The sequence below is a fragment of the Apodemus sylvaticus genome, chromosome 8 (genome assembly GCF_947179515.1).
Source record: "Apodemus sylvaticus chromosome 8, mApoSyl1.1, whole genome shotgun sequence".
Lineage (NCBI taxonomy): Eukaryota > Metazoa > Chordata > Mammalia > Rodentia > Muridae > Apodemus > Apodemus sylvaticus.
The window spans coordinates 23,092,892-23,105,424 of NC_067479.1; positions in this window are offsets into that span (position 1 = coordinate 23,092,892).

Here is a 12,533-nt window from a genome sequence, read left to right on the forward strand (position 1 = left end):
CACTGCGTGCCCTCAGCTTCTCCTCTGTTTTTCCATCTTTATTGCTCAGTATCTTTGTCTTTCTGTATCTGTGGCTTTTGTTCATTATGTTTTTATCACACGACAGCCACTCGCTATCTGGATTCTTCTTTCTATTCTTACCTATAGTTTGTTCCACATTCTCAGTTTCTGGAAGACTGGCAGACTTCATGCTCATACACCCCATGAGTAAATAGCAAAGTTTGTTCAACTTCTGCCTCCTAGATAGCCTTCCCATGCAGACCATCTGGGGAAGCTGGTTTTGGTCAGACCTCTGTCCTTAGGCCCAAGTCCACGGAGATGAGTAATCAGAACTGAATAATGTTTCTCTCACAGAGCATGTTGTATTATTATTCAGTGTAGGGAAAACTTTCAGCAGAGGAGTAGAGTCCACTTTTCTTAAGTACTAGTGATGGAACAAAGAGGAAATTTACACCAATTAGAGAGAGGAAAGTGGGGTGGGCTGAATGAAGATCAAGATGGACTTTAGACATAATACACAAGAGTTTACTGTGGCCTTCTTTCAAGGTAGGGGATTTGAGAGACAATGTTCAGAACTCACTCATTTTTGTTTCACACAAACAGAAGATACAACAGAGATGTTGTATTTAGCAAGTGCTATAGCTTTGCATCTGGTATCATTTAAAGAGAAACAACCCTCTAGTTTTCCACAGCACACAAGAGCCTCTTGGGCAATCTGTAGCTACCACGAAGCTTTCATTTAAAGTACTTCTGGTGCTTGAGTTTTATAGATGCTCTTCCAACTGTGGCATTGGAAACTTAGAAGAATAATTTGTGAGTTTTTCTTTGTTTATTGCCTGACTTTCTGGGAAGGAAATAGTAACAATGATAGCATGAGTCAACCAAATGGAAATTCCTCTGAGAAAATGAAGACAGTGGCTTGACCCAAGGAACAATTTATTGGTGATTTGTAACTTGCTTGGTGAGAAAAAAGATTGAACAAGAGAAAAAAATAACCAAGAACAGAACAATTTTGGACAAGTTCTTTGAAAAAACTATAGGTGGTATGAATCATAGGCAGGACTTCTGAAAACTTACTTTTTCCTCCTTTCATAATCATTGGAACCACTGAATTTAAGAGTATTCCACAGTGCTAGTGTGTTATGTGTTGTATGTTGTGATCTAAATGTGAGATGTCTTCCATAAGCTCGTGATGCTGGCCTGGAGCTGGGTCTATTTCTTTGGGATGCTGTGAAAGCTTCCTGTGCTGGAGCCTCTTTGGAAGAAGTGAGTCACCGGGATGTATCTTTTGGGACTTTCTTGGACTCTCTCTCTCTCTCTCTCTCTCTCTCTCTCTCTCTCTCTCTCTCTCTCTCTCCTTTCCTCCTTGGTCTTTCTGTCTCTTTCCTCCCTCTCTCCCACTCTTTCCACCTTTTCCTGAACACCATCACGTAATTGTTTCTATTTGTCACAATATTCTATCCAAATACCCAGGGCCCAAACCCCTAACACTGTGAGCCACAGTACACCATTTTAGTTGTTCTTTCAGGTAGTTTGCCACCATGATGAAAATGCTAAGTAACAACCCACTGTATTCATTTCCTAAAGCAACCTCAGAAAAGTACTTAGAACTGGTTGGTTTAAAACAGCATAAATTGATTGCCTTCTTGACCTTCAAAAATATCTGAAAAACTCAGGAGGACCATGTTTGGAATCTGGGTAAAACATTCTCTTTCCTCCTGCTAAGTTCTGAAGGTGTAAAGGAAACCATGGGATTCTGAAGCTCACCACTCCATCGGCTCAGTCTTGGCCTTTGTTTTAGCAGAGCATTCTTCCTGCAATGTCTTCTGCCATATGTGTCTACTTCTGTGGCAGAGTTCTGCCTGTCACAGGGACACCATCATTATGCATTAGGACTTGTCCACTCTTGTGGTGTTTTGAGTGGTCTTTTTTGGTGGACTCTATTTGACATCATGTAGCTTAGAACCTGAACAAATCCCAGATAATATCTTTTATAGGTGCTATGCAATTCAACTATGACATTTGAATAAATTTAAAAAGGGAGATGTCTGGATGTCCAGGTGGGATTAATATAGTCACAGGAATCTTCCAAAGCAGAGGAACTTTTCTGGTTGCTGCCAAAAGAGAAAGTCAGAGTAATTCAATGATGGGTGGGACCTGACATGCTTGCCTGGAGATAGAGAGACATGAGTCAAAGAGTGTGGGCAGCCCCTAGGAGCCGTGGGTGGACTCTGGTAGACAGCCAGCAGCAAAACAGACCTCAACCCACAGCTTCAAGGAAATGAAGTGGCCAACTACTGAGCAACTTTATAAGTAATTTCTTGGGAGGCATCAGCCAAGAACAAATCCTAGATAATATCTTGATTTTCTGCAATGCAGAAAGCACAGCAAGGTATCTCAGACTTAAAACCATGATATAACAAGTGAGTATTTTACTAAGTACCATTTGCTATGTTTGTAAATAGAAAGGTATAGCTTGCTGTGAGCTCCTCTCTTGAACTGAAGCTAAGAATTTAGAACTGTCCCTAAGTGACATTTGGATCTTCTACCCTATAAGAGCTTTTGAAACAATCAGAGTTAGGGACAGGCCGTGACTATGGTGGGAAACCAGCAGCTGCCAAGCACTAGGGGGCAATCCATGATTTTGCTGTAATTAGTGAATACCTGAAGCCACCCTTGAGTCTTTCTCAGGGCTGCTTACTGATAGTTTTAGAATAAATACATCAACAGGAGCTGTCCCTGGGAGCAATGGATAAAAACTGAAGGGACCCTTCTAATTCTATTCTATAAAGAGACATCAGTGACATAATTATCCCTTCCTCTACTGACTTACTCTCCATTCTTAACATCTTTGCAAACAAAACAGAAAGCAGTCCTGTAAGTGAGATTTCACAGAGCTCCTCAGAACAGCACTATTGGCTAAGCCATGTTGCCCTGTAGCATCCACCTAAAATGCTACATATCAATTTTATCACCTTCATTTTTACTGAGAGCAGAGATATAATTGAACTAGAAAGGCTGATTAATATAAATGCTAGAATTGAGATAATGGAAAAGAACTTTTATGTCCCTTTACATTTATATATTATCACAGATATACACGATATTTGAACTAATATTTACTGATGACTAAAGTACATAATGACAATGTGCCCTTTCCTGACACAACAGTAATGCATAACCAAGTCACTGATAATGACACCTATCATTAAATCGAGGCAGAATTCTATATTTGTCATACTTCAGATTGCTGGTGTTCATTGGTTCAAAAGGTTATTCTCTGAATAGTGTGTTTCAAGATAGAAGAGTAGCAAGGTTGATATGCATCATCATTTATAATAGTCTAGGATTCCTTTAAGAGTAAGGTTGATATGCACCATCAATTATAAGAGTCTAGGTTACCTATGAAGGAGGTAATTTATTCTCTAGTAAATCATTAGAGTCTGTTCTGCATCAAAGAAAAGAATTTCAATCAAAATTTCCCATTTACTTTCGAACTTTTAAAACTCAGTAATTTTGCTGCTGCTGGAGACCATCTTCAGCCACAGGGCTAAATACACAGGTGGTACAGGGAGATAGCTAGCCTTCCAAGAATACAGAAGTGCCTGAGAGTGCAGGTAGGACCACACCTGAAGCTCAGAGGAATGGGCCCGAAACCCTCTTCTGATTTCTATCGGTGCCCACAGCTGATCCTGGGCCACAGAACTACATGCACAAATATCACCACAAGGGAACTGGTCTCCTAGGAGTGCCTACACACTTGCGTACACAGAGAGAACTGGTCTCCCAGGAGTACAGCTATACAGGCTTTCAGGACTAACAAGCCACAGTCAGAGAGAGCAAGACCAGCTAACACTAGAGATAATCAAATGGCAAAAGAAAAGTAAGAACATTACCAACAGAAAACAAGGTGACATGGCAGGATCCAAACCCAGTTCCTCCCACAACAGCAAGTCCTGGATACCCCAACACACCAGAAAAGCAAGATTAGGATTTAAAATCACATCTCATGATGCTGATAGAGGACTTCAAGAAGGATGTGAATAACTTCCTTAAATAAATACAGGAGAACACAGCTAAACAGGTAGAAGCCCTTAAAGAGGAAACACAAAAACACCTTAAAGAATTACAGGAAAATACAAACAAGTGAAGGAACTGAACAAAACCATCTAGGATATAAAAATGGAAGTAGAAATAAAGAAATCACAAAAGGAGACAGTTCTGGACATAGAAAACATAGGAAAGAAATCAGGAATCATAGATTTAAGCATCACCAACAGAATACAAGAGATAGAAGACAGAATCTCAGGTACAGAAGATACCAAAGAAAACATTGACTCAACAGTCAAAGAAAATGCAAAATGCAAAAAACTTGTAACCCAAACATCCAGGAAATCCAGGACACAATGAGAAGACCAAACCTAAGGATTATAGGTATAGACAAAAGCAAAGATTTCCAACCTAAAGGGCCAGTAAATATCTTCAACAAAATTATAGAAGAAAACTTCCCTAACCTAAAGAAAGAGATGCCCATGAACATACAGGCAGCCTCAAGAACTCCAAGTAGATTGGACCAGAAAAGAAATTGCTCCTGTTACATAATAATCAAAACACCAAATGCATTAAACAAAAAAAGAATATTAAAAGCAGTAAGGAAAAAAGGTCAAGTAACATATAAAGGCAGACCTATCAGAATTATACCAGATTTCTCACCAGAGACCATGTAAACTGGGAGATCCTGGCCAATCCTCATACAGACCCTAAGAGAACACAAATGCCAGCCCAGACTACTATACCAGCAAAACTCTTAATTACCATAGATGGAGAAACCAAGATATTTCATGACAAAACCAAATTTACACAATATTTTTCCACAAATCCAGCCCTATAAAGAATAATAGATGGAAAAAGCCAACACAAAGAGGGAAACTACACCCTAGAAAAAGCAATAAAGTAATCTTTCAACAAACACAAAAGAAGATAACCACACAAACATAAAAATAATGTCAAAACTAACAGGAAGCAACAATCACTATTCCTTAATATCTTTTAACATCAATGGACTCAATTCCCCAATAAAACAGATATAGACTGGATATATAAACAGGATCCAGAATTTTGCTATATACAGGAAATGCACCTCAGTCTCAAAGATAAACACTACTTGAGAGTAAAAGGCTGGAAAACAATTTTCCAAGCATGTGGTCCCAGGAAACAAGCTGGAGTAGCCATTCTAATATTAGATAAAGTTGACCTTCAACCAAAAGTCATCAAAAAAGACATGGAAGGACACTTCATGATCATCAAAGGAAAAAAAAAACTACCAAGAAGAACTCTCAATTCTGAACATCTATGCTCCAAATGTAAGGGCACCTAGATTCAAAAAAGAAGCTTTACTAAAGCTCAAAGTGCACACTACACCTCATACAATAATTGTAGGTGACTTCAATGCCCCACTCTCATCAATGGACAGATCAGGGAAACAAACTAAACATAGTGAAACTAAAAGAAGTTGTGGACCCAATGATTTAACAGATATCTATAGAACATTTTATCCTAAAATAAAATAATATATCTTCATATCAGCACCTCATAGTACCTTCTCCAAAATTGACCATATAATTGGTCACAAAACAGATCTCAACAGATAAGAGAAGACTGAAATAATCCCATGCCTCCTATCAGATCCCTATGAATTAAGGCTGGTATTCATTAGCAACAAAAAACAACAGAAAGACCACATACACATGGGAGCTGACCAATGCTCTACTCAATGATAACTTGGTCAAGGAAAAAAATAAGGAAAGAAATCAAAGCCTTTATAATTTAATGAAAATGAAGGTACAACATAACCAAACTTATGGGACACAATGAAAGCAGTACTAAGAGGAAAACTCATAGCTCTGAGTGCCTCCAAAAAGAAACTGGAGAGAGCATACACTACCAGCTTAATAGCATACCTGAAAGTTCTAGACCAAAAAGAAGCTAATACCTCCAAGAGGAATAGACCACAGGAAATCATTAAGCTCAGGGATGAAATCAACCAAGTAGAAACAAAAAGAACTTTACAAAGAATCATCAAAACCAGAGCTGGTTCTTTGATAAAATCAACAGATAGATAAGCCTTTGCTAGACTCACAAGAGGGCACAGAAACAGTATCCAAATTAACAAACTCAGAAATGAAAAGTGAGAAATAACAACAGAAACTGAGGAAATTAGAAAAATCATCAGATCCAACTACAAAAGCCTATACTCAACACAACTGGAAAACCTGGATGAAATGGACAATTTTCTAGACAGATATGCAATACTAAAGTTAAATCAAGATCAGATAAACCATCTAAGCAGCCCCATAAACCCTAAAGAAATAGAAGCAGTCATTGAAAGTCTCCCCCCCCAAAAAAAAAGCACAGGACCAGATGGTTTTAATGTAGAATTCTTTCAGACCTTCAAAGAAGACCTAATACAAATACTCTTCAAACTATTCCACAAAATAGAAACAGAACACTATCCAACTCATTCTATGAAGCCACAATTACACTGATACCAAAACCAACAAAGATCCAACAAAGAAAGAGAACTTCACACCAATTTCCCTTATGAATATTGATGCAAAAATACTCAATGAAATTCTCACAAACTGAATCCAAGAACACAACAAAATGACCATTCACTGCAATCAAGTAGGCTTCATCCAAGGGATGCAGGGTTGGTTCAATATATGGAAATCCATCAATGTAATCCACTACATAAATAAACTCAAAGAAAAAAACCACATGGTTATTTCATTAGATGCTGAAAAGGGCATTTGCCAAAATTAAGCATCCCTTCATGTTAAAAGTCTTGGAAAGATAAGCAATTCAAGGTCCATAACTAAACACAGTAAACCAGTAGCCAACATCAAACTAAATGGAAAGAAACTTGAAGCAATCCCACTAAAATCAGGAACTAGGCAAGACCTCAAAAACTCCACCAGAGAACTCCTACAGCTGATAAAAAACTCCAGCAAAGTTGGCGGATATAAAATTAACTCAAACATATCGATAGCCTTCCTATACTCAAAAAAATAAGCAGGCTGAGAAAGAAATTAGGGAAACGACACTCTTCATAATAGTCACAAACAATATAAAGTATCTTGGTGTGACTCTAACCAAACAAGTGAAAGATCTATATGACAAGAACTAATAAAAGAAGAAAAAAAGCAGTAATTTTGTTAAGATGAAACATGCTAAATAATGTTCAATATACTTTACAGAATTGTCTTACAATGTACAAGCTTGTGCTCATTAGATTTTAACCAAATCACCAGTTGTGTCACAGAAAGGAAAGCTGGCAGGATAATCCAGTGGTGACATCATCATTAACAACCCCAGTATTTGATATAATATAGGATATAGAATATAATTAAGAGTATAGTTGTCTTTTAAGACCCTTTGTGGGTCCAGCTACAGTTAAGAGCCATGGCGTGTGAAACACAGGGAAAACTATATCACAGAAATGCCAGTGGCTCAGTTCTTTGGGGAGAGGCATCAGGAGGGATCTCCGTTCTCCAGTTCCATCAGCACAAGTTCTAGTAACGATTTTGGGCAGGAGATTTCTTCACACTGGTGTTTATCTAATTTCAATCAATGCTATTTCTGAAATTCCTTTATCAAAGATGTCATCTGCAAAGCGGTAGCTTAATGTTTATATTACATGTGAAAAAAGAAAATTATAAATTGTCTAATATGTTTGCATATGATCTGAAAACTTCAAGAAATTAGTAAAGCAATGAACACAGTTGTTATTGGGGACTAGCGATGCAATGTTTTGAAACAAGGCAGTCAGAGTTCTATTGCTATGAAAAGACACCAGGACCAGGGCGGCTCTTATAAGGAAGGCACTTAATTGGGGGCTTGACAGCACCTGCGCTGCCATGGTACCCACTATCGGGCGTAGGCCTCGGGGATTAGCAAAAAACACAGACCCGGGTCATTCTGCAAGGAGAATGCCAAAGCTTTACTGAGAGACCAGCAATATATATACTAGAGGCCAGGGAAGGGAACAGGAAAAAACAATTTCAGTCATAGGTCAGGCATCTGGGAAGTCTGTACCACACCAGGCAGGAAGGCAGGAATCAAGCTAAGCCATGGGATGTTTTGCTCTCAAGAAACCTGTGCAAACAGCTCAGCTGAGGGCGTTGAGCCAAGCTCTCTGGTTCTCAACAGGGGCTCACCGTTTCAGAGGTTTAGTCAACTACCATGTGGGGAGCACGATGGAATATGCAAAAAGGTGGTGGGGGAGGAGCTGAGATTTTCATCCAATATACTTCTCTCCTTATCCTTTCACAGCTCTAAAAAATTGGGCAGATGATGTAGACAGATCCCTTGTTAGCTTATCTTATAAACTATGTAACTTTAAAGTCAACATAGACTCTAAGGTTATTGAGTGGACCACAACAGCCTCTTACATTGGAGATGTTCCTTTCCAGGCTGTGGACAATACACATAGACAGTGTCTAATCTTCTTCAGTGACAATGTTGTGAGCCTGGCGATACCTCTGGCCAGGAGGTTATAGGACACCATTTTCTTGTGCCACACTAGGCTTGATCATGTGTATCATAATGCTGATAAAATAAACTTGAGCATGAGCATTTTGTTTGATTATAAAGCCTTTGCTCATAGAATATGTGCCAACTCCATGTGCCTTCCTCTGCTGCTCCTAGCTCTCCTTACCCCACCACCCCACCCCAGATACGCTCATACTGTGTTTCCTCTTCAGAAAAGAGCCTTGAGGAGACAACAGCCACAAAGGACAAACAAAATACAGTAAGACAAGGCAGAAGCCCTCATATAAAGGCCGTCCAATGCAACGCAACAGAAGGAAAAGTGTCAAGAGCAGGCAGAGAGTCAGAGATACATAGACCTCCACTGTTAGGAATCTCCCAAAAACGAGTGAAGAATTTTTGAGAAATACTTTGCAACTACATAATGAAATAAAGAAGAAAGAGCATTTCTTTCTAAGGATAAATGTTTTAGGTTTTCTTTTTTTTTTTTTTTTTTTGGAGTCTAGTAATTATGTTGTTCACATAAGGAATTTCTCATTTAATTCATAATTTAGCAACATTATACAATGAATTAAGTGTTGCTGTTCTAGTTGGAAGCCAAAATCTATGAAGGAATAGGAAGTGGTCTATCTAAAGGATGCAGTGTGCTTGAACTAATTTCTGGAGATCCTCCCAGGTCTCATTTTGGTCTTCCTTGGAAAAAATTATTGCTGGGATTTCTCCCTTGGGTTGTTTTCCTACCCTGGGAAGCCAGCATTATCTTAGTTCCTTCCCAATAGGTGAGTGTTCTCTTCTGCTCCTTGTGCCTGATCTCCTTTTCTACTCTGATTTTATTTATGGACAGTTTCCTACTGATGGCTGTTTTGATGCTAATTATTCTGTGCTTATTAATTTTGCTTCGAAATTTTAACCCATGTCCTTCAAAACATGACTCCAATCTTGCACCATTTTATTTCTCTTTCATAAGTGATTCTTCAATGGCAGATCCATTTACTATTTGATTTATTTAAATCCTTAGAAGTACACTCCTCCACTGCTGGTGGGAATGCAAGCTGGTACTACCACTCTGGAAATCAGTCTGGCTGTTCCTCAGAAAACTGGGTATAACACTTCTGGAGGACCCTGCTATACCACTCCTGGGCATATACCCAGAGTATTCCCTGTCATGCAATAAGGACACATGATCCACTATGTTCATAGCAGCCCTATTTATAATAGCCAGAAGCTGAAAAGAACCCAGATGTCCCTCAATGGAGGAATGGATACAGAAAATGTGGTATATTTACACAATGGAATACTACTCAGCAATTAAAAACAATGAATTCATGAAATTCTTAGGCAAATGGTTGGATCTGGAAAATATCATCCTAAGTGAGGTAACCCAATCACAAAAGAACACACATGGAATGCAGTCACTGACAAGTGGATATTAGCTCAGAAACTCTGAATACCCAAGACACAATTCGCATATCAAATGACTCCCAAGAAGGAGGAAAGAGAGGTCCCTGGTCCTGAAAAGGCTTGTTCCAGCATTGTAGGGGAGTACCAGGACAGAGAAGTAGGAGGAGAATGGGTGGAGGGAAGAGGGCTTAGAGAACTTATGGGGAGGGGTGAACCGGGAAAGGGAAAATCATTTTGAATGTAAACAAAGAATATTGAAAATAAAAAATTCTAAATAAAAAAGAAGTTGATACAAATTTTTAATTTTCAAAAATGTCTTTTAACAGAAAAAACTGATAGAGGAAGTGATATAGGACAAAAAGTGGGTCATTTTACAGATAAATTGGCAACCCAGGACTTCGCGGCTCTTACTCCAGCTCCTGGGTATGTGCTGAAAGAGACGGTTGATTAGTGGTTTCCTGATACAAAATACTGATTGTTTCACTTTCCAAGTGTAACTCATTAGCCTGCTGGCAAAAGTTTAAAAAGAAGAAGAAGAAACCCATTTCTATATTAGATTCTTTTGATTTAAAGTGAAAAGGGGAGGAAGAAAGAAAAAAATAGTATCCGTCAACCCTCACTTGGAAGGCTTCATGAAGTAGGACAAAATATTCAATGATGGCAAATAAAGTAATTGATAACAGGTGGCCAGCAATGCACTGCCAGCTGTAATCATAGACACAGAGAACTTTCATAGTCAAAGTTAGGGTCCTGACTGTACTTTTATGTGAATTGAAGCTTTGTAAGACCATGAAAGAAGAACACAATACCAGCAGAATGTTACCAAATGCTGGGAAAGTGGGGGACTAGAGTCACGTGTTAAGAAAGTATCTTACATTTATTACAATAAATCCTTAATTCCCATTTTTATTCATAGATGTGAACATTTACATAATTAGGAGGAAAACATTTTCTTCACTAATTAGGAGATGATTGATGGCCAGAGTTAAGGCAAAATTATTTGCAGAAGCATAATTTGTTCCTACTTAAAGTAATGACATGTGTTGTTTAGATTAGTTATTCTGTAATGTTCCTTTGGAGAGAGTAAATTAACACATTACTTCTTAACATCATCGAGGTCCTGAGACTAAGGATTAAGCTTGGGTAATACATGATTTACCCAGTCTCATAATCACAGAGTTGGAAGGAATTAAAGAAGTCCCTTCAGTGCACTGGGTGGGTATTGACTCCATGATTTTGTTTGTGGTATTTTTATTTGTGTTTTTTATTGTTTTATTTTTATTTACATTTCAAATGATTTCCCCTTTCCTGGCTCCCCATTCCCCTAAAGTCCCATAAGCCCTCTTCCCTCCCCCTGTTCCCCCATCACTTCCCTGTTCTAGTATTGACCGACACTGTTGCATTGAGCCTTTCCAGAACCAAGGGCCACTCCTCCATTCTTCTTGGACATCATTTGATATGTGGATTATGTCTTGGGTATTCCAAGTTTCTAGGCTAATATTCGCTTCTCAGTGAGTGCATACCATGATTGATCTTTTGAGACTGCGTTACCTCACTTAGTATGATGCTCTCCAGCTCCATCCATTTGTCTAAGAATTTCATGAATTCATTGTTTTTAATGGCTGAATAGTAGCCATTGTGTATATATACCACATTTTTTGTATCCATTCCTCTGTTGAGGGACATCTGGGTTCTTTCCAGCTTCTGGCTATTAAAAATAGGGTTGCTATGATCCATCCTTATCTCCTTGTACTAAGCTCAACTCCAAGTGGATCAAGGACCTCCACATAAAGCCAGACACACTGAAACTAATAGAAAAGAAACTGGAGAAGACCCTTGAGGACACTGGTACAGGGGAAAGTTCCTGAACAGAACACCAATAGCTTATGCTCTAAGATCAAGAATTGACAAATGGAACCTCATAAAATTACAACTTTTCTGTAAAGCAAAGGACACCATCAAAAGGACAAATTGGCAACCAACAAATTGGGAAAAGATCTTCACCAACCCTACATCTGACAGAGGGCTAATATCCAATATATACAAAGAACTCAAGAGGTTAGACCCCAGAAAGCCAAATAACCCTATTAAAAAATGGTGTACAGATCTAAACAAAGAATTTTCACCTGAAGAACTTTGGATGGCTAAGAAACATCTTAAAAAATGTTCAATATCATTAGTCATTAGGGAAATGCAATTCAAAACAACCCTGAGATTTCATCTCACACCAGTCAGAATGGCTAAGATTAAAAACTCAGGAGACAGCAGATGTTGGCGAGGATGTGGAGAAAGTGGTATTTGTTTTTAAGCCAGGGCTTTAGTAAGTAGGTTTAGATGTCCCGGAACTCACTGTTTAGACCAGGATGACCTTGCACTCAAAGAGATTTACCTGCTTCTGCCCCATGTGCTAGAATTAAAGGCATAGGCTACCATGCCCAACTGACTCCATGTTTTTATGTGACAAGAACAGTAGTTAGTGTTCTCCAGAGGATCAGCGCCTGTTGAATAAGTATGTAATTTTAGAGCTTGGGTTAGCAGGAAGTCAGGACAGTCTCACAGTGGCTATCTGCAGGCTGCAGAGCTGT